Below are 19,776 nucleotides of genomic sequence, written 5' to 3'. Positions count from 1 at the left end.
TAAATCATTTCCTTAAACAGCTGGGAACTGTAGTTTTTAGCGGGCGTGACTCAAACAGGAGGAAGTGGTGAATTTGTCGGGGATTATTTTTAGTGGCGCATTAATATCCATTTGGTGTCAGCAGAACGGCGTACGACGTGGGAGACAAAATCCACTAAAATGTGTGTGTTCATGCTAATGAAGGAGCATGTCAGTGTAACAGTATAAATATATATATATATATATATATATATATATTCTTCCTTAATCGATATATCTGGCATTTTAGTACACAGGTACTACAGAAAGTACTATAAATATTAAGTGTCCTTTTAAATAACGTGTTGCCGTCTCACAGCCTTTGTGCAGAATGAGCTCATTGGAATGTCTCTCATGAAGCCTGAAATAATGTGTTTTTCTCCCTTTGTGCTCAGTGTTGTACTCTCTGCACAGTCCAAGCCTGTTTCTTCGCCACGGGAACAAAGAGGTGTCAGTTTAGTAACCAAAGCACATTGCCTGGTACTTGCAGTGACACCGATATAAATAGAACCTTTGTGTCTCATTTTCAGACCCTTTTTGTCTGAAATTCAATAAAAGCAAATAAACAACATGCGGGATACTGTAAGTGACGTAGATTACACTCAATAACTCCAGATGATCAAGTTTAAGGAGTATTACTTGCTTGTGAGGATTCACGATAGTGAAATTAATGTTTTTTTTAAACATTCGAGCAGCTCGTTCTTGACCTGCGACGCTGCTTTTGGAAAATACATAACATACTGTAGGTCTCATATCATGTAGAAAAAATATGATCAACATAAATCCTCACGTCCCTTTTTTCTGTTTTTGTCCAATGACATGCTGAGACATCAAATAGCCACACCACCCGCGCTCCAATCAGATCACACGCCACCCCAGGGAGGCCACGCCCCCCCCTCCTCCCCGTCCTCCCAGCTTCATCCTGCACCGTCATGGTGCTTGCTCCGGATGCAGTTGTCATGGAGATGGAAGAGGGCTCTGCGTCCGCTGGTGGCACTGTTACCATGGAGATCCCCATCGCAGCAGCAGCTGCCTCGGCGGAGCGAGCGCAGCCGGAGGAGTTCGGTGTTCAGCACCACGGACAGCGCAGAAACTATCGCATGCTGATTGTGATCGGAGAGATTTGTGCCGGCCATCACCTCGACGCTGCCAGGAGACAGATCACAGAAGGTGAGACGGGTGGAGGGGGGAGGGCGGGGGGGCAGAGAGCTGCAGGGTCAGGTGGTCTCACTGCAGCTGTTCTGTTCAACCTGAACCTCTTTTCTAAACCGTCGCTGTCGTTTACGCTCCGATATCTGCACATTTTCATATCGATGCAAACTAAAACCAGCAGTGAGTCAACATTTAAAAAAATGTGAAGGTGCAATTCTTTACTTTAAGTAAAAGTACAAATATCACAGTCTAACAAGTACACGAAAGGAAGTACTCATTATGCAGAATGGCTCTTTTTTTGTTTTATACATACCTGAACATGTGAGCAGCATTTCTGTGATGTTACTTTATACACTATCGGTTTAATAGTCAAACTTTGCATCATATTTCATAAAGTCATAGGTTTTACAATTTAAAATCTGAGTAAGTAAAGCAGTGGAGTAAAACGTGCAGTATTTCACGATGAAAAAAATGTGTACAGTAAATAGAAATAAATGTACTTTCACTTCTGCATGATACTGCAAGATGCTGAAAAAATCTCCCACATAACTTATATATATATATATATATATATATATATATATATATATATATATCTGTCAACATTATTCCTTTAAACGATGTCAGAATTTCTACAAACACTGTGCAGTCCTTAAACTTTAGACGAGCTCTAAAAGTTATGTCACTAGTTTAGAGCCTTTAAAATGAAAAAGGTTTCATGGAAATATACGACTTTCGTTATGCAGCTGGTTAGTTCGGACATTAGACTGCTTTTATTATTATTAATGTAACTTGTAATAATAATAATTTGTAGGATTTAATACCATAAAGCTTTTCATCGAGGCAAAAAAGTAAGAAAACAAGACATTGCTCACATCTACATAATTTAAAGGAAAATTAAAAAGAAACTCACTTTTTCAGTGTTTGTGCTCATATATTCAGAGTATTTTCCAACACCAAGTGTGAAATTAGTTAGTTTTTTGTCGGCTGCCGAGATCAGAAATCACGTGATTAAACAAGCCAATCAGATTTGTCACACTCATTTCAACATTACTGCCAGTGATCTGAGTAACAACACACGTTTTCATGATCTTTGCATTTTTCTCACGAGCCTATCAGAGCAGACCTGTTTTTAGGGTGCGGGATCTTAAAGAGACAGGCACCAAAACGGCGCGTTTCAGAGAGAAGGTGAAAACAGCTAAATTCAGACACACGGTACGAGAAAAATAATGTGTTTTCTGAAGATTAAAGTATGTTCGCATCTTCCGAGTATGAGCCTGAAAAGTAGTGCGACATGACCTTTATAATGAACGTGTCACCTTTAATCAGCTGTAAACGTTACTGTTGGTGGAAGCAGAAAGAGAAGAGCTTCACTTTCTTCTCTTTTTTAAACAGGTTTACGTTCCTGGAACGTGGATCTGACCGCTTGTGACCTGAACAAGGAGCTGCAGCTGTTTGAGGCCAGACACACCGCTCAGTTCTCCTCACAGGTCAAAGGTCAGTCTGAGTTCATTGTTTTGGCGTATACCGTGGAGAAGAAAGCCGCTACCATGGCGGCATGTTGCAGGTTGGATTACATTCACGTCTTTTCAGTATTTCCTGCGTCTCCTCTGCGCCTCCTTTGTCCCGGGAAGCTGCAGCCTGTATTGATCAGACCCTCCTCGTATGCCGACTGCATGTCAGAGTGGGAATCAATGGCCTGAATGAGCACTATAGCTGCTGGGGGTGGGGGGTAAGATCAGGGCCCCTGTGTGGTGAATGGAGCCAGTGTTGATGTGGATCTGGCCGGGATGTTACTGCTGTGACTGGGGGGGCATTCTGTAGTATTCTACTGTAGTATTCACAAAGAAGAGGCTTGTGTCGCTTCAGCGTTTCCTGTGGGTGAACTGCGATCTCTCCTCCCACACGGTTCTCTGGCTGCACCGTGTTACATAAACAGTCTGTCACATCTCTTTGGTGATGTTTCAGCACAAGTAAACCGCCTTTCACCATTTTACAGTCAATCAATCGTTGATGGAAATCTATTTTAATAGGTAGAGTCCAGCCATTTAGTGTTCCATAAAGTTAAAGAGGACCTATTGTGCTTTTCTCCTTCTTTCCTTTAGAGAGTTTATGGTTTTTTTGTTCATGTAAAATGTGTCATTTCGACTTTTAAGCACGACTGAATTTGGAGAATTCATTTCAAACGTGAGATGAAACCTTTGATGAAACTTTTTTGCTATTTCTGGATAGCTTTGTAGATCGATGAAGCTCTGAGCGATTACATCATCGCGATCCAATCAGGTTGCACTGCCACACACACACACACACACACACTCGACACGCCGGCGCTCTGCGGCTGGAATAATTAACGGTGTCATCACCTTCCTGCTGAATCTGTCAAACGGAGAAACCATTCGATTCGACGTTGTGTTCTAAGTTTCCTCGCATGAATAATTCAACGTTCCCCATTAAGTTTCCTCTTCTCTGTTAAATAACGATTATCAGCAACACCGTCTGTCTCACCTCCGTCACAGACTCACCCGTCTCCCTGCTTCTGTCTGAGGGAGAATGAGTTCATCCTGTTGGTGGAGCTTAAACCTGCCCGACCAATGTGACTGGAACACGCACCTGCTTATACTGGTTCCCATGGTTACTGGAAGGAGCTGGGAAGCGTTGCTGGGGAGGGGGACGTCTGGTTAATATGGCTAGTTAAATATGACAGAATATTCCCTGACATTAAAACAATAAAGTAATAATAATGATCATTAAAAAAATACAGAAATAATGATGAGATATATGTACCCATATATACACACACATATATACGTAAATAATTAAATTAAGCAAAACAGAGTCAAGTGTTTGCAGTGGAGCAGGTTCGATTATCCATCCATCCATTTTCTACCGCTTATCCTGTCTTTAGGGTCACGGGGAGCCGATCCCAGCTGTCATTGGGCGAAGGCAGGGTACACCCTGGACAGGACGCCAGTCTATCACAGGGCCGACATGTAGAGACAAACAACCATTCATACTCACATTCACACCTACGGGACATTTAGAGTCACCAATCAACCTATCCCCATCCTGCATGTCTTTGGACTGTGGGAGGAAGCCGGAGAACCCGGAGAGAACCCACGCTCACACGGGGAGAACATGCAAACTCCACACAGAAGGAACCCGGGCCGACCCGGGAATCGAACCCAGGATCCTCTCGCTGTGAGGCGACAGTGCTACCCACTACACCACCGTGCAGCCCCCAGGTTCGATTATATTAAAACAAATAAAAAGAACATTAACAAATGTTGATGAATGATCTTTTTGAGGGGTTTTCTGTTACACCAATATTTGTCCAGACACTTTAATATTGTGTGACAATGAATGAAGGTGTCCATTTTCAGTTGTAGATTTGCCGTTGTTTCATGTATAAACTCTTTTCTGGGAGTTCTGCAGTCAAACGTCACATAAACTAGAAGCTCGATATCTGATGAAGAGCGAAATGACATCATCCATCCATAACAAATACCCACATATGTTTGTAATTTATACAGAAGCTATTTGTCAGTGATGCCACGTCTATGTCTAGGGCTTTTATTCTGAAAGGTACGTCTTGACCGTCTGTGTTGATGATGCTCTGCTCACATTTTAATATACTATCTTCACTCATAGACCATCTGTCTGTTTTCCTTCAGTGCAATGCATGATGGTCTGTAATGCTGTTCAGCTACGCGATCGTGTTTGCAGGATTTTTATTTAGATTTTTTTTATCCGTCCACATTTTCCCATTTCAGTAATTGAATTTGCTGTCAGAGATCATCCAGCCAGTGTTCCTGGAAGGTTGCATTAAAGCACATTATAGAATCCACTCTGCACTGATCATTCACTTCATCATATCGTAGGTCATGTTAATAACTATTATTTTAGACGTATTATTTTCTAGGTGGTAACAAACAAAGAGTAAATATTTAAGCAGGATGATGGAGGTTTGAGGTTGCAGCCAGCAGCTCTGTAGTTTAGTTAAAGTTGTGATTGAGTTCAGCCCTGTTTGCAGGTGATGTCATAGCAATTAGTGGCCAATCTGAGAGGCTTTTAGGTTAACACTTGAATCGACAATTTTGTTTATGTTGTTTCCATACTTTTTGATGCAAATGATAAATGAATGAAAACAAAAACAGTCTTTCAACTAGTGTAAACTAGTTAAAGGTTCTCTAACAACACAGGGGGGGGCAAATTGATTACATTTGGTGAAACCAGCCTGAAAAGTGCATTCTCTCTGCTGGCCACCAGGGGGCGACTCCTCTCTGGTTGTACGATGTGCGTGTGCTAAATGCTAACATGGTCACGATGCATCCATCGTAGTTAAAGGTTCTAAATTCGGAGCGTATCTTCGGACGTTGACTTTCTCAACAAGGACACGGCTGAGCCGGCGGCTAGCATCGTTTTTGTTTTTGTTTTTTTCCAGTTGTTTCCAAATCGGTGGTTTAGTGATTTGACATTCCAGTGAGTGACATCAGTGGTTTAAATGAGCCAAGACGATGATCTTTTATTTAGTTGTTGTTGTTTTATTCTATGACAGGAGGCGCGGTGGAGAGAGTGCACTGGATGTGGCGAGAGGTAATTGTGGAAACTGAGAGGCGCCACGAGTAAATGTGTGGTGAGACGGTCGTTATCACAGTTTAACTATTTCATCCTGCGCTTTCAAGAAGGGGGGAGGGGAACACAGATAACAAGTATAGATACTGTAACTGGTGGATGCAGCCTCTTCTGAATAGAGGTTGCATCGTGGAATGGAAGGTCAGTGGAAGGTCCGATCCTCCAGCGGTTCAGAGACCGACTCCTGATTCTCACATAAACCTGGTACAGCAGACCGGCCGGCTGCCGGCTGCCGCTCTGTGGCTTCTCCTCGTCTCTGCCTTGAATATTAATACGCCGCCGGTGGAGGAGTGCACAGTCATCATGGCTGACAGCCTCAGACACAATCAGAAACAATGTAATCACGTGAAAGATCCGCTGGTTCATCAGCGTTATTTACTGGAAAATATCAGATATTAGAGAGAAAACGTTATCGTACGTTATTATTCAATTGTTTTGATACCACAGGCATGCCGGGAAAAGAAAATGTTCCATCCATTAATGATGGTTGGAATAATGGGTTTGCTGCATTATTATGTCCATATACTTAGTATTGATTTAACTATTACATTTTGGGATGGGGGGGGGGGGGGGGGGGGGGGGGGGGTGTTGGAGGAGAGAGAGCTGAAACCAGATTATAGTCACAATAAAAATCAACAAGATTCACATTCATTACCACTATAATTATAATACACGTTGACCCACACTTTCTATGAAGGGCATGTATATAATGCACCATAAGCACATTTCTAACACATTGAAATGCATTCATAAAGCTTTATAAAAGTTGTTATAAGTGTTTATAATCATGCAAGACATTTTTATAATAAGGTTTTAAAGTATTTTAAGTGGTGGACATCATGTATTATATATTATATAAGTTCAGCATTCATAAGGCTTCATACCTCCGTGCCCAAGTGACTCCAGCGTAGTCACAGCACATTATAATACAGATTATGAATTCTATTCTATAAAGCGTTATGAATGCTGAACTTATAATACATTATAAACCTTGTTATAAAGTGTCATGCATGATTATAAACATTTATAACGACTTGTATAAAGCCTTATAAATGCATTAAAATGTGTTAGAAATGTGCCTATGATGCATTATATACATGCGCTTCATAGAAATGGTGAACTGTTGAATGTATGACCAGCAGTTATGAAGTATTATACTTCTTATAACTATGATTATAGTGATAAAAAGATTATAAGGCATTAAGACATTTTTTAATAAAAAAAGGAGTGTTTTCTGAAATAACTTAATGCTCACTAACTAACTAACTAAATAATAAAATTGTGACTCTAAGGGAAAAAGTCTCCTCTTCTTCATCAGAGTGTCGCCTGTAAACCCGACCCTCTTGAAACCCTGAGGGTCTACTTCCTCCGGCTCCTGCATGGATGTATGGACACTCTTATGTTGCGTCATGATGAAATGGATACAGTTATGACACATAGATAATCAGCGCATCCATCACTGAACGCCCATTAGTGTCTCAGCACCCCCCCCCCCCCACCGGGTCCTGATTGACCGATGAGGATCAGGGACAGTCTGGCAACATGAAGGATCAGGTTTCGTCCCCAGGGAGGAGGAGGAGGAAGAGGAGGAGGAGGAGGGTGGCAGTAATGGCCCACACGGCCGCAATTAATACCGACTCGGCGGACCCACGCTGCAGACTGATAGATGATAAACAAGAAGCGGTGGCATCGAACGCCCTCGGGGGGGAACGGTGGGCAGCAGCACCCGGTGGCCATAATTTAATATTGTTGTTTATTTTCTTTCACGGGAGTAGATTACAACAGTTGATTTCCCTGAACAGCTGATTATTATCTATGAGCAATTTTACAACACACAACGATATTAGGAATTCATTAGAATTGTAATATTGATTTCAAACATTTAGCTCAGCCCTGTTTACAGGCGATGTCATAGCATGGTGATGCAAATGATAAAGTAATGAAAACAAAAACATTCTTTCCACGAGTGTAAACATGGGGGGCAAATTGATTACATTTGGCAAAACCAGTCTGAAAAGTGCATTATCTCTACCGGCCACCAGGGGGCGACTCCTCTCTGGTTGTATAGAAGTCTATGAGAAAATGGTCCTACTTCTCTCTGCTGGCCACCAGGGGGCGACTCCTCTCTGGTTGTATAGAAGTCTATGAGAAAATGGTCCTACTTCTCTCTGCTGGCCACCAGGGGGCGACTCCTCTCTGGTTGTATAGAAGTCTATGAGAAAATGGTCCTACTTCTCTCTGCTGGCCACCAGGGGGCGACTCCTCTCTGGTTGTATAGAAGTCTATGAGAAAATGGTCCTACTTCTCTCTGCTGGCCACCAGGGGGCGACTCCTCTCTGGTTGTATAGAAGTCTATGAGAAAAGGGTCCTACTTCTCTCTGCTGGCCACCAGGGGGCGACTCCTCTCTGGTTGTATAGAAGTCTATGAGAAAATGGTCCTACTTCTCTCTTGATGTATTATCTCAGTAAACATTGTAAACATGAGTTTATGGTCTCAATCTCTAGTTTCAAGTCTTCTTCAATCAAGCATGATGTTCTGAAGTCAAAAGTACAGCCGAGGCCGATTGGAATGCCATTCATCTTGCAGGTATTGTCATGAAGCAAAAGTGTATTTTAACCTGATGACAAAGTGAGAGGAAAAGTCAGAGGATCACCAAAGTAATGATAATTCATCCTGAGGGGATTATGAACGTCCGAAACCAAATTTCCTAGCAAGCCATCCAATCGTTTTTTGGGCCATTTCACAAAATACCACAAATGGGAACTTTGCGGTGGTGTGAAAAGAAAAAAGGCCAGAGGGTTATTTAAAGCCATTAAGATGAATCCTCTGGGAACCATGAATGTCTGTGCAAAACTCTGTATACCCAGTAGACGTTGATTTATGACGACGGACTGACATTGCCTCCTGTAGATGCTGTAGCATCGCTAAACAACGTGGAAAATTCATTTATGCATTACAGGAGCTTGTGAATAAAGGGAGTGTTCTCACGACTCGGTTCCCCCCCACACACACTCTCTCTTTCTCATACACACACACACACACACACACACACACACACACACACACACACACACACACACACACAAAGGTTGAAGCTGACAGACAGACAGGTGTGAGTGATGGCGACAAAACATAAAAAAAAGAAGCTGTCAGGGAGCTGAACAGCAATATGGCAGTGAGACACAGGTATAAATATCTGCTGCCATATTCTCCTCATGTACACACAGGATGCTGGCGCGGAGGACCATGATGCATCATGGGTGGGCCGTTATATGATGTTGCACCGTCAGCGGGGTGTCGCCGCATTACTGCATTATTTATAACTACACTTACAACTCTGGTGATCTCATGCAATATTTGTGTTCTCTCTCTACGATGGGAAAAGTTCTGATTTCGGTAACGATGCTGAACAAACAGAAAGCCCCGATTATGAGTTTCCTCTCCCACGCTGCACTCACATAGCTTAAAGTAATCCGCTTTTATCGATTTATGCCCTGGAAAGAAGAAGAAAAAGAAAAAAAAAGGGCTCAAATATACCAGAAAATCACAGAGACGTGCTCTGAAAAGCAATAAGTGCAGATGTGGTTCAGATAAATAGCCCCAGTTATCTCATTTTAATGACACGCCTTTAAAGAAATGTCCAGCATTTTGTGCTGGGTTGCTTTCTTTTAGCCAAACGTGTGCCGATTAATAATTCAGCAGCCGTTATTGATCTGAGCGCTTCGGCTTCCCTGCAGTCACGGCTGTACATCAAGGAGGAGGGTCCGCGGCTCTGGAGCCTTTCATCTGGACCTGATGGTACACACCCACATACTGACAGACACACACACACACACACACACACACTAAAAGATGTGAAATGCCTGTAACCTGAGCTGCCAATGAGAGAAGAGAGTCCTGTAGGGACGTCCTTGAGGTGGAGGACAAACGCATTGATTTACTTCATTCATTAGGTCCAACTATCTGCTGCATTCCAGTGCAATGTTGCATTAAAGCCGATCTTCTTAAAAATACTAATGTTCAGTTTATGTTGGAAAAAAATGGGGTCATATAGCCGTTTATGGAGGTTGAATTCGGTGGCATTGAGATCTAGAAAAAAATAGAAATCTGTTCAAGATTCTGTCCACCTCCATTCACATACTACACAGAAAAAGCAATCATTACGATAGATATATATTTGTGGGCCAGAACTCACCTCTGAAAGTGAAGTCAAAGCCGAAGTGCCTTAAACTTGCATCTCTCTGCTGGCCAGTAGGGGGCAACGCAAAAAGAAGAACGAGATGAGAAAGAAGAAGACTTGAAACTAGAGATTGAGACCATAAACTCATGTTGTTTACTGAGATAATACATCAAGAGAGAAGTAGGACCATTTTCTCATAGACTTCTATACAACCAGAGAGGAGTCGCCCCCTGGTGGCCAGCAGAGAGAAGTAGGACCATTTTCTCATAGACTTCTATACAACCAGAGAGGACTCGCCCCCTGGTGGCCAGCAGAGAGAAGTAGGACCATTTTCTCATAGACTTCTATACAACCAGAGAGGAGTCGCCCCCTGGTGGCCAGCAGAGAGAAGTAGGACCATTTTCTCATAGACTTCTATACAACCAGAGAGGAGTCGCCCCCTGGTGGCCAGCGAGGGAATGCAAGTGCTGCTGATCAAATACAATCACTCAAATGTAAACTATCATGGTGGAAATACTCCATAACCTTTCACAGTAAACATGTGACCTTGAACCGGCTGCTGTGAGTGTGTCTTTCCATGTGTGAGAGAGCTGAGAGTGATGTCAGAGGAGAAGGAGGAGGAGGAGGAGGAGGAGGAGGAGGAGGAGGAGGAGGGCTGGAAAATCTGAGACATTCAGGAGGAGAGAAAAGCGACGGGTCTGGAGAGAAAGGGCGCGGCCGGCCGGCGTCCGAGTCGCCCGGCTGACAGCTGTCTGACATTTAGAGGAGACCGCCAGCCATCTGAGATGATGCTGCATCAGTGCTGCTTCATCAAGTACCTCATTCCAGGATGCACTTAGGTTTCACTGACAGGCTTTTTACCATGGCAACCGCTGGCAAAGCTCTTCACCATTTCCTCCTCAGACCCGAAAGGGTGAAAGGGTTTTTTTCCCTTTTATTTTTATTTAAATTTTGGCATGTTTTTAAGTTATTTTTATATCAAAAGAAATCAAATCTGTGTGATCCCAGAAAAAAGTTATTTAAGGGACAAAGTGATAAACGTCTAGACTGCTTCTGACAGGGGAAGGTAACTGAAACACTGACATCCAGCTCTCTGAATTAGCATCAGTCTTTTTTGTTTGTTGTTTTTTTACGATTGTGATTCACGGTTGAGGAGTGGGTCACGCTGGCAGAGCTAACGCTCTATTTTAGTTCCGTCTCCGTCCCGCCCAGCAGCTGCTTGTTTGAGTCACAGCAGCTCGGAAAAAAGTCCCGTTTCCCAAAACAGAGCATCCACTCCGCTTCCCACTGACTCCATTTGTTTAAATGAGATAAATCTGGACAGCATTCATGGTCACAGCAACCCCCACATGGCCAACCTACCGATAATATCAAAATAACACTGCAATTAATCCAGCCAATCAATTGCTTTTGTATTATTAATTTAAGGAACGACATCATTTCGTTGCAAATGAAGGAGCTGCGTCAGGCGTTATGGGTTCGAGAAGGCAAATTAACGAGCAGATTTACATTTAAACGGGACACAGGATGAAAAACTCTATCAGCACTTGTGCACATACATTTGTGCCTAATTGCTACTTAAACCATCCAGGTTGTGTCTGACTTAATTTAGTCCTCCCTCCTCACTATCCAGGGAGTTTTATAGAGGACTATATAATGAGCTCATCATTAAAAAAAAAAAAAAAAACACTCCGGGATGCTACTCAATTTTCTCCGCTCTGTTAATTACGTTAATACAATTAAAACATGTCAGGTCTAGGGCTTTTATTGTGAAAAACTAAACAAATAATAAATAAACTCAAAGTACTTTGTGGCCGTCTGCTCTGTTTACATTAAATATATTATTTTCATGGATTTGCCTCGATCACTCTGCTCTCTCTAATCTTGCCCGTCTGTCATTTTTCCTTCAGTGCAATGCATGATGGGATATAATGCTTGGATGGTGACCATTGGCTGTTTTTTCAAGATGAATTATGGGAAACTTTGAATCCACTAGATAGATCTAATTATCTCCACCCGGCTTTCAAACTGCCTTTGCAAAGGCGCTCCACACATTTTAAATCACAAGCCAATCAGAGCAGACTGGGCTGTTTGTGTCATGGAGGGCGCTCTTAAAGAGACAGGCGCTAAAACGGAGCGTTTCAGACGGACGGTGAATACAGGTGTAAAACTCAAATGTTTTTACGAACATTAAAGCATGTTAGCATGTTCTTATAGAGCTGATAGACCTTCCGTTGTGTCCTGAACAAAAGTAAAAAATAATACAAGTATGAACCTGAAATTGAGCGTGACCCCTTTAAATAAATGACCCCTTTAAACAAAACGTAAACACGGCGATACTTGAGTGTATTAGAGTATTTCGTACACGGCATTTTTTCCCCTTCAGTGATTGAAAGACACATTTAGATCATCAGAATTTGGTGAGGTGTATATCCACTCATCTTTCTCCGATTCGCGTGAACGCTGCCGGATCGCTTTTCTTGCAACACCCGAAGCCAGAGTGTCCCTGAATGCAACACGAGCTAGAGAGTAGGTGTGGAGTCAGTACCAGGCCGATCCTTCCTTCATCCTCCTCCTCCTCCTCCGCCTCATCCGCAGCAGCAGCAGCAGCAGCAGCGGCAGCAGCAGCAGCGGCACCGCCCCTCCCATCGCTCCATCCACACCGCCGAAGGACGGTAAGACATCACCCGCCTTAAGACACTCACATCCCCGCAGACAGGCCGGCGGAGAGCCGCCGCTTCTTCTGCTTCTTCTCTTCTTCTTGTCGGTGCTGCAGACGGACGGACGGACTGCCGGTGGTCCGGCGCTGCTTCTGTTCTGTAACGGCGTTAATCCGGAGTCAGGGCGCGTGCGGATCGGTCACCGGTGGAATGCGAGCGCGTGCGAACAGGGATTAATATCGACGTTATTAAGCGGAATATCGGTGTTTTTAACGGTAGAATCGGTGTTTTCGGAGGACGAGCTGCATACGATGTGAGTAACGTCATCATGGCTCCTGATAATCGATCACACACACTGCGTGTAGTTGTTTACATGCACCGTTACCATCTGATCAGATTACCGGTATATCATCTACAAAATCATCTCATACCGTAACACGCGTGTGGTGCATTCAAGGCACATTGTGTACTTTCTGCTGTACTTTCAGGGTAATTGCAAGGATGTGTTTTTAGGTCATCGTGTCGTATTCCCAGCTGAGATATGCACAGCGTTTAATTTTAAATATTACAAATATATGTTCTTTACACTTTCTCATACTGCTACAAAACCCCCTCATTTTGTTGGTTTAACCCTGAAAACAGTCAAATCTAATCAAATTATTATACCTAATAAAGCAGAAATGTCCTCATGTCCACAGAATAATACAGATGACCTCTGTGGCCTCCAGCTGTTCATGCTCTTACTATCATACAGGAGCCGGTAACAGTACGAGAGTAGTTCAGGCCTTAACAGTCCACGTTGTCAGCATACAACTGTTCAGTAAATATGGGTCACCTGATTTTTAAATAATTAAAAAATGCATCTTTGTGGACCTGAAGGCAACAGCTGGTCTGCTTGGGATCGCAGCAGCTCATTGGCTCGTGTGAAACCTGTGTAGGAAATGTGGTGGATTAGACTTCACTCTCTCTATAAGCCCAAAAGTTACGCAACAGGCTGGATAAAAAAAAAAAAAAATGTCCAGAAATAGAAAAGGTACGCACAGACAACATACATTTTTCTCCAAACACCTCGATATTTCAACGATATTGGAGGGTTGTTATTAGTGATTTTACGCCACTTTACTGTAATTCAGCCTTTAAAAAGCAGCCAACGTTTATGTCCCATTAGGAAATCAAACATCTAAGGCAATATAATCTCATAACGCAACGTCAGCATAATATTGATCTGCTGCTCAGCTCCACAACACGATGAAGGTAACGTCTTCATTAGAGCCGAAACAATTTATCGATTCATTAAAGCAAAAATGCTCAAATGCTATTTCTTATTTCTTAATGAATGTTCTAGTAAACTGAATATCTTCAAGCTGTTCAGACAAAAGGAACGATCTGAAGACCAGGATTAAACCTACCAATTACATTCATTATTGATTAATCTGTCGATTATTTTATTGATTAACCATTTGGTCCATGAAATGTCAGCAAATAGTAAAAACAGATAAGAAAAAAAGGCTTGTTTTGTCCCAGCAACAGTCCAGAACATAATACTTTTATCTGCTCAAGTTGGGATATTGTATGATGTTATTTTCAGATAGATCGATGGAGCAGCTACAGTGTTAGCATAGCCTAGCTCTGCTCGATCCAGACTCCATTCAGAAAACAAGCATTTTAAAAGTGCAGACAGATCTAGAAATCCATGACTACGGACTTTTTACAGATTATCGTCATTATGTCGTTACTTCAGCATCCTTTTATCCATTTATTGCAATTAAATCACAACAAAATTGTTAATTTTGGTTTTTACTACCGCTGTAGTAAACCAGCTGAAGTGTCATTGTTATTCACAGAGGTTACAGCTCATTGAAAAATACCTTCAACGATCAGTCGACGTTACCGTCACCCTGATGTCATGGAAATGATGACATGCAATATTTCACAATATGATGAAATGTAAATAACCATTGGTTGCACGTCTGTTGCTTCTAAATCTCCCCCAGCTAACCCAACTGACGGTTTATCATCATTTACTGTTGTCTTTGAAATGTCCTTGAGCCGGCTTGGGTTGGACGTGCAGGCCGAGCTGGAGGACGGAGCAGCTCGGGTCATCTTTAATAACGTTTCTGTGAAGGACCATTTCATAAAGTCTACTGAACGAGATCAGATCGGAGTCTGTATTATTAGATTCTCCTGTAGACAAACACATCCCCCCCTTCCCTCCCTGCAGTGTGCTCTGTGAACTCCCAGAATGCCTCGGGGTGGGTGAGGCAGAGTGCTGAGCTCAGCGGGATCAGGCAGGCTGGAGGATGGTGGTTTGTGTTGGATCGGTAGAGGTGTGGTTCCCCCGGGCCGACTGGTGTTACATTCACTCCTCCGGCGTGATGCGTAGAAACCACACGGGCTGAATCCCGAAGGAAACATTCAAACCAGATGTGCTGCTGGTGCATCCTTTCTAAACCTTCCAACCAACACATAGAAATCTATGGAAAAAGAACAATTTCTACTATGGCTGAGATCATAAAAACATACTTTCTCGCTTGGTTTATTAATCAAATAGCGGTTGTTTTTATAGTGACTAGTGGATAGTAAGCTAGTTGGCTAGTTAGCAAGGTAGCTTGGTGGTGGGACCGTTGAACTCAATGCTGCTGCTGTTCGCCAGCCCGCTTCCTGGCTCATTTTCTTTTCCCAGTGTGGCATTAAAGAGTGACAGAATTAGCAAGCTTGCTAACTCACCAGGTGTCCGATAGCTAGCTAGCTAGCTTGTTCTTCTTCCAGTTAGACCGTTAGACCCAACGCTGCCGCTGTTCACCGGCACACTGCTCTGGAGCCTCACTAAACCGCTGCTCCAGAGAAGGACAAGCTAACTAGCTAACTAGCCAGCTGCCCGCTAGCTAGCTAGCTAGTTTGTCCTTCTTCCAGTTAGACCGTTAGAACCAACGCTGCCGCTGTTCACTGGCTCGCTGCTCTGGAGCCTCACTAAACCCGCTGCTCCAGAGAAGGACAAGCTAACTAGCTACCGAGCTAGTTGTCTGCTTGTTAGCAAGCTAGCTTGCTAATTTGTACTACTTTCAGAAAATGAGCCGAGCAGCCGCTTTGTGAACGGCGGCAGCGTCGGGTCAAATGGTCCCGCCACCTCACTCATTTGGCGATAGCAATCTGCTTTCCTACATTTATCACTGCTAGTCATCACTGCAAAACCTTGGTTAGTCCGCGACTCTTCGTAAGTCGGTTTATGTTCTACCGTGACAACGGCCTGAAAATGTTCCTCGTTATGACGTAGCATTAAAGCTGAAAAAACCCACTGAATATCATCTAATTTTATGAAAAACAAAGAAGCAATTTCAGAGAGAAGCAGTCAGGAGGATATAAAAGTGATTTAGCTAAAGATACAAATAGGAAATACAGTGTAAAAGTGAACCATGACGACCAATGAGCATCCCGTGAGTCTAAACTTAAACTAAATACTACCGTGCAAACTCGGCTTCTGTATGTGAGTCAGTTGGTTGCAGCAACTGCACATTAATGTCGTTTTTAAACTCATGAAGTGCTGCTGAACCAGAGGCTGTAATCGGGTCCATAGACCCCGTTAACACTGACGCTGCGTTCAGGTGTTCAGGTGAGTCTCGAGGGAAATAATCAGGTGGTGAAAGCAGCAGGAACAAATCTCCCGCATGTCACAGTTACGTCCCTCCAAGGAAATGTACACTGGCGTCAATCTTTTTATGTTTTTTATTAGCTCTGTCCCTGTTGCTTCGAGTCGTGATTCACTTTAATGTTTCATTTCCTGCCAGTTACATTAACGATGAATCTGGTGTTTTTAAGCTAATTGTTTTGGTTTGATGGCAGCCTTCTGGTTCACTATTACGATGCGATTAACCCAACATACAAGATCTGCTCAGCGACAAACAGCAGACGTGCACAGTTCGAGAGCATTTAGCTGCTAAAGTAACAGATAGTTCCCTCAGGAGTTGGTAGAGACCAAAAACAGAGCAAAAAGAGAGTGAATATCGAACTTCAAAGTCAAGTGTTGTGTTGAAGCTTCCTCTGCTGCCACCAAATTGCCAATTAAATAATAATTTTACCGTCACTCCATATTGATTTCATTTTCATTAGTCAGAGCAGGTGACGTAGCATATCGAGTGACTGTAATTGAAAGTTACATGGCATAATAACAAGCAAAAGGGCGGAGTGAGTGGTGGTTGATAGGTCAAACAACCACAGGACTTTCACCCAGGAGGCCGTAGTTTGTGTCCCACGTGACTTTATGCTTATGTTAGTTTACGTAAGAAAGTCCGATAAGCGCTGCTGTTATTTATTTACGCTAGTGACGATTGTTACACCACATACATTATTATTTGAACACTAACCGTGATTTTAACCGATACGCAAGTACAGTATGCTAGGCTTCATACAAATACACAAAGTACACACCTGGTTTACTTACTTTTAAAGACAAGTGGACAAAGTCAGCAGGATTCATCCTCTGGGGAACATGAATGATGATGAAGTTCAATGCAATCCATCCAATTTTTACTACTTTGGCAGTGTGGCTAAAATGTAAATTAATATTAAAAATGATTTCCAGTCAAAGGAACTGATCATGTCAGTATGTCGTTATAACAAACTATAATTATAACCACTTTTTATGTGGTTTTAATCACTGAGACTAATAACCCTCCCGATGCCTCAGGTCAGCCATTAGCAGGACAACCTCCTGCCTTGGTTATGAAGGGAAAGGTATAATTTATCTCGCTGACACTCTGAATGGATCTTCAGGTTAGGAACAAAAAAGCTGCCGAAACCAGCAATCGACCTGTCAGACAACAGCGACGCCTAATTAGCTCCTTTTCTCTGGAGACCGAAAAAAGTGTCTTTAATAACGCGACGCTATCCGCTCACAACAGGTTGGCTTTCATAAATCATCACCGCTGGATGTGTTGTGTGAGAGTCGCTTATTTATTTGGGATATAAGTCATAATTCATTCAAATGAATACACATTTTCAAATTTGACACAATTAATGCATTTCTACTGATATCTACTCATTCATACATTCAGATAGAAACTCCATTCAAACTTTAAAACGTTCCACATCTTTCATAAATTCTGGATATTAAACTTACTGTTAATTAACAAATTGAATTTGACCCAATTCAATGTTTAACGTCTCTAAAAAAAGAGGGTTAACTATTATTTGGTTCGCTTAATATACAATGACTTTTCTCTAATTTAATGGGGCAAACGGGTAAATATAAAATGATATGTTTTCAATGTCCTGTACACACTTGGATGTATTTACATGTATTTAGGTTGTCAACAAAGAAACATGAAGTACCTGAAGCATGAACCTGGGAAACAATTTTGATAATAATATTTTTCTGAAGGTTTAAATTGCTGGGATCTAATTGACCTGAAGGATAACAGATGTTTGAACATTTGAGGGTGACAGGAGGGTTAAACTTGCGTAAAACTCCTGTTATCTGACATTGAAAAAACAGAAATATTTCTACTACTTTACTTTCTTCTGCTATAAAACCAGCAATTCAGCTTTTCAGCATCCAGCATTCACACCGCAATCCTTCATAAACAGCCGTTTTCTAGATTCTATTCCACGTTCTCGCTGATGAATGTGTCTGTTTGAGTCCAAAGTTGGCGCTTCCTCTTTCCCGACGCTATCTGAGGAGTGGAAACGCTGAAACCACCGCGGGCCACATTTCCCTCCCGTATTTTTAACCAGCGTGGGTCGCCTAGCAGCGGGATTAAAACGTGGAGACACGCTGACGTGTACGGGACCTTTTACTACACAAATAAACACACACACACACACATCTCGAGGTGTCATCATGTGGTGCTGTGGCAACGAGTCTGTCGCTGGTATAATGGCTGCAAAGAACACTTTTCCCATCATGCACCAGTGCATGTGTGTGGGCTCGCTCTGCTTTCCGTTTTATTCTTTAATGCTATGAAACACCCACACACACCATCAGACATCGCACTCAGATGTTCAAGTGCAGAGCGAAGCTTTTCTTCTGCACCATCTCACTTCTTGTGAAGATCGTGTGTGTGTGTGTTTAAGTGTGTGTGTGTGTTTAAGTGTGTGTGTGCTGATATAAGACAGCGATGCAGGATTGCAACACTAAACATCTGCAAACAGTGAAATGCATCTCTATATTTAAATGATATGCAGACATTTGGTGCCTCATTGCAGAAACAGTCCGATCCGGCTTTCCTCCACTGCGACTACTAACTCTCCCGATGACTCAGATCAGCAATTAGGAGGACAACTTCCTGCTTTTGTTAAGAAGGAAAGGTATCATTCATCACAAAGATCTGCATTATGGCCACACATACAGTGACAGTGAAATGAATAGTGAGTATAGAAGTGTAATTTAAAGAATGAAAATGACAGGTAATCCCTTCAAATGACCGACAGCCAGAAAGCTCCAGAAAAAGCAAGTGGACCAGGAGTCTGGATGCTCAGTCAACCAGAGTGATGTAGTTCAGTATGTTGGATTGCATCTGTACAGCCATCCCTCCCTCCATCACAGCAACACCGACCAGTCGTCGTCGAGGCAACGGTGCCGATCGAACGCACCAACGAGAATCTCACGCTGAGAGGGGTCACGATATTAGGATCACGCATCCTCCCTCTGTTCCTCCTCCATTACGAGAGGCTGAGGCCCCGACGACGCTCATTTCCATGAGAACAGTCTGAGTGATGCGCGGGCGTCGCAGGTGATTGTTCTTGGACCGCTTCAAATAGAGAACGCCAGCAGCGAGGCGAGTAATGGCGTTTTTTAAAGGTTTTAATTAGTTGGCTGGAGCGGCAGTGTTTCCTAACAACGTGTAGCAGCAAAGCATCATGGGCCATGAGCCTCCCTCGTCCGCACACAAACATGACTTCATTTACGACAACCTCCGATTAGATGAGTGGGATTCGTGGGTCGTGGTTTGTAAACACATCGTTCAAAGTTGGCTCCTCCTTCTCTGCGGCGGCTCAGCGAGAGTTAGGTGATATTTCTTCAGGGTTCCATGGTAGCTTGTGGACTGTTCCTGTTCCTTCCAGCTTCTCAATTTTACTGTTTCATATCATTGGAAACTAAATAGATTTGAGGTTTGAGATTGCTTGTCGGACAAATC

At 42.8% G+C, this 19,776-nt stretch overlaps 1 protein-coding gene across 1 annotated transcript in view; it reads left to right on the top strand.

Annotated features, from left to right (window-relative positions):
• Nucleotides 1–2,565: 2,565 nt before the first annotated feature.
• Nucleotides 2,566–19,776, top strand: part of map1aa (microtubule-associated protein 1Aa) — a 32,919-nt gene continuing 15,708 nt past the window's right edge. The window contains exon 1 of the mRNA XM_084017939.1: nt 2,566–2,667. The gene's annotated coding sequence lies outside the window, so the exon portion shown is untranslated. The remainder of the gene's footprint in view (nt 2,668–19,776) is intronic.

The sequence above is a fragment of the Eutrigla gurnardus genome (assembly GCF_963514095.1).
Source record: "Eutrigla gurnardus genome assembly, chromosome: 1".
Taxonomy (NCBI): Eukaryota; Metazoa; Chordata; class Actinopteri; order Perciformes; family Triglidae; genus Eutrigla; species Eutrigla gurnardus.
Note: the sequence above shows the minus strand (reverse complement) of the source record. Positions and strands in the feature narration are given on the sequence as shown.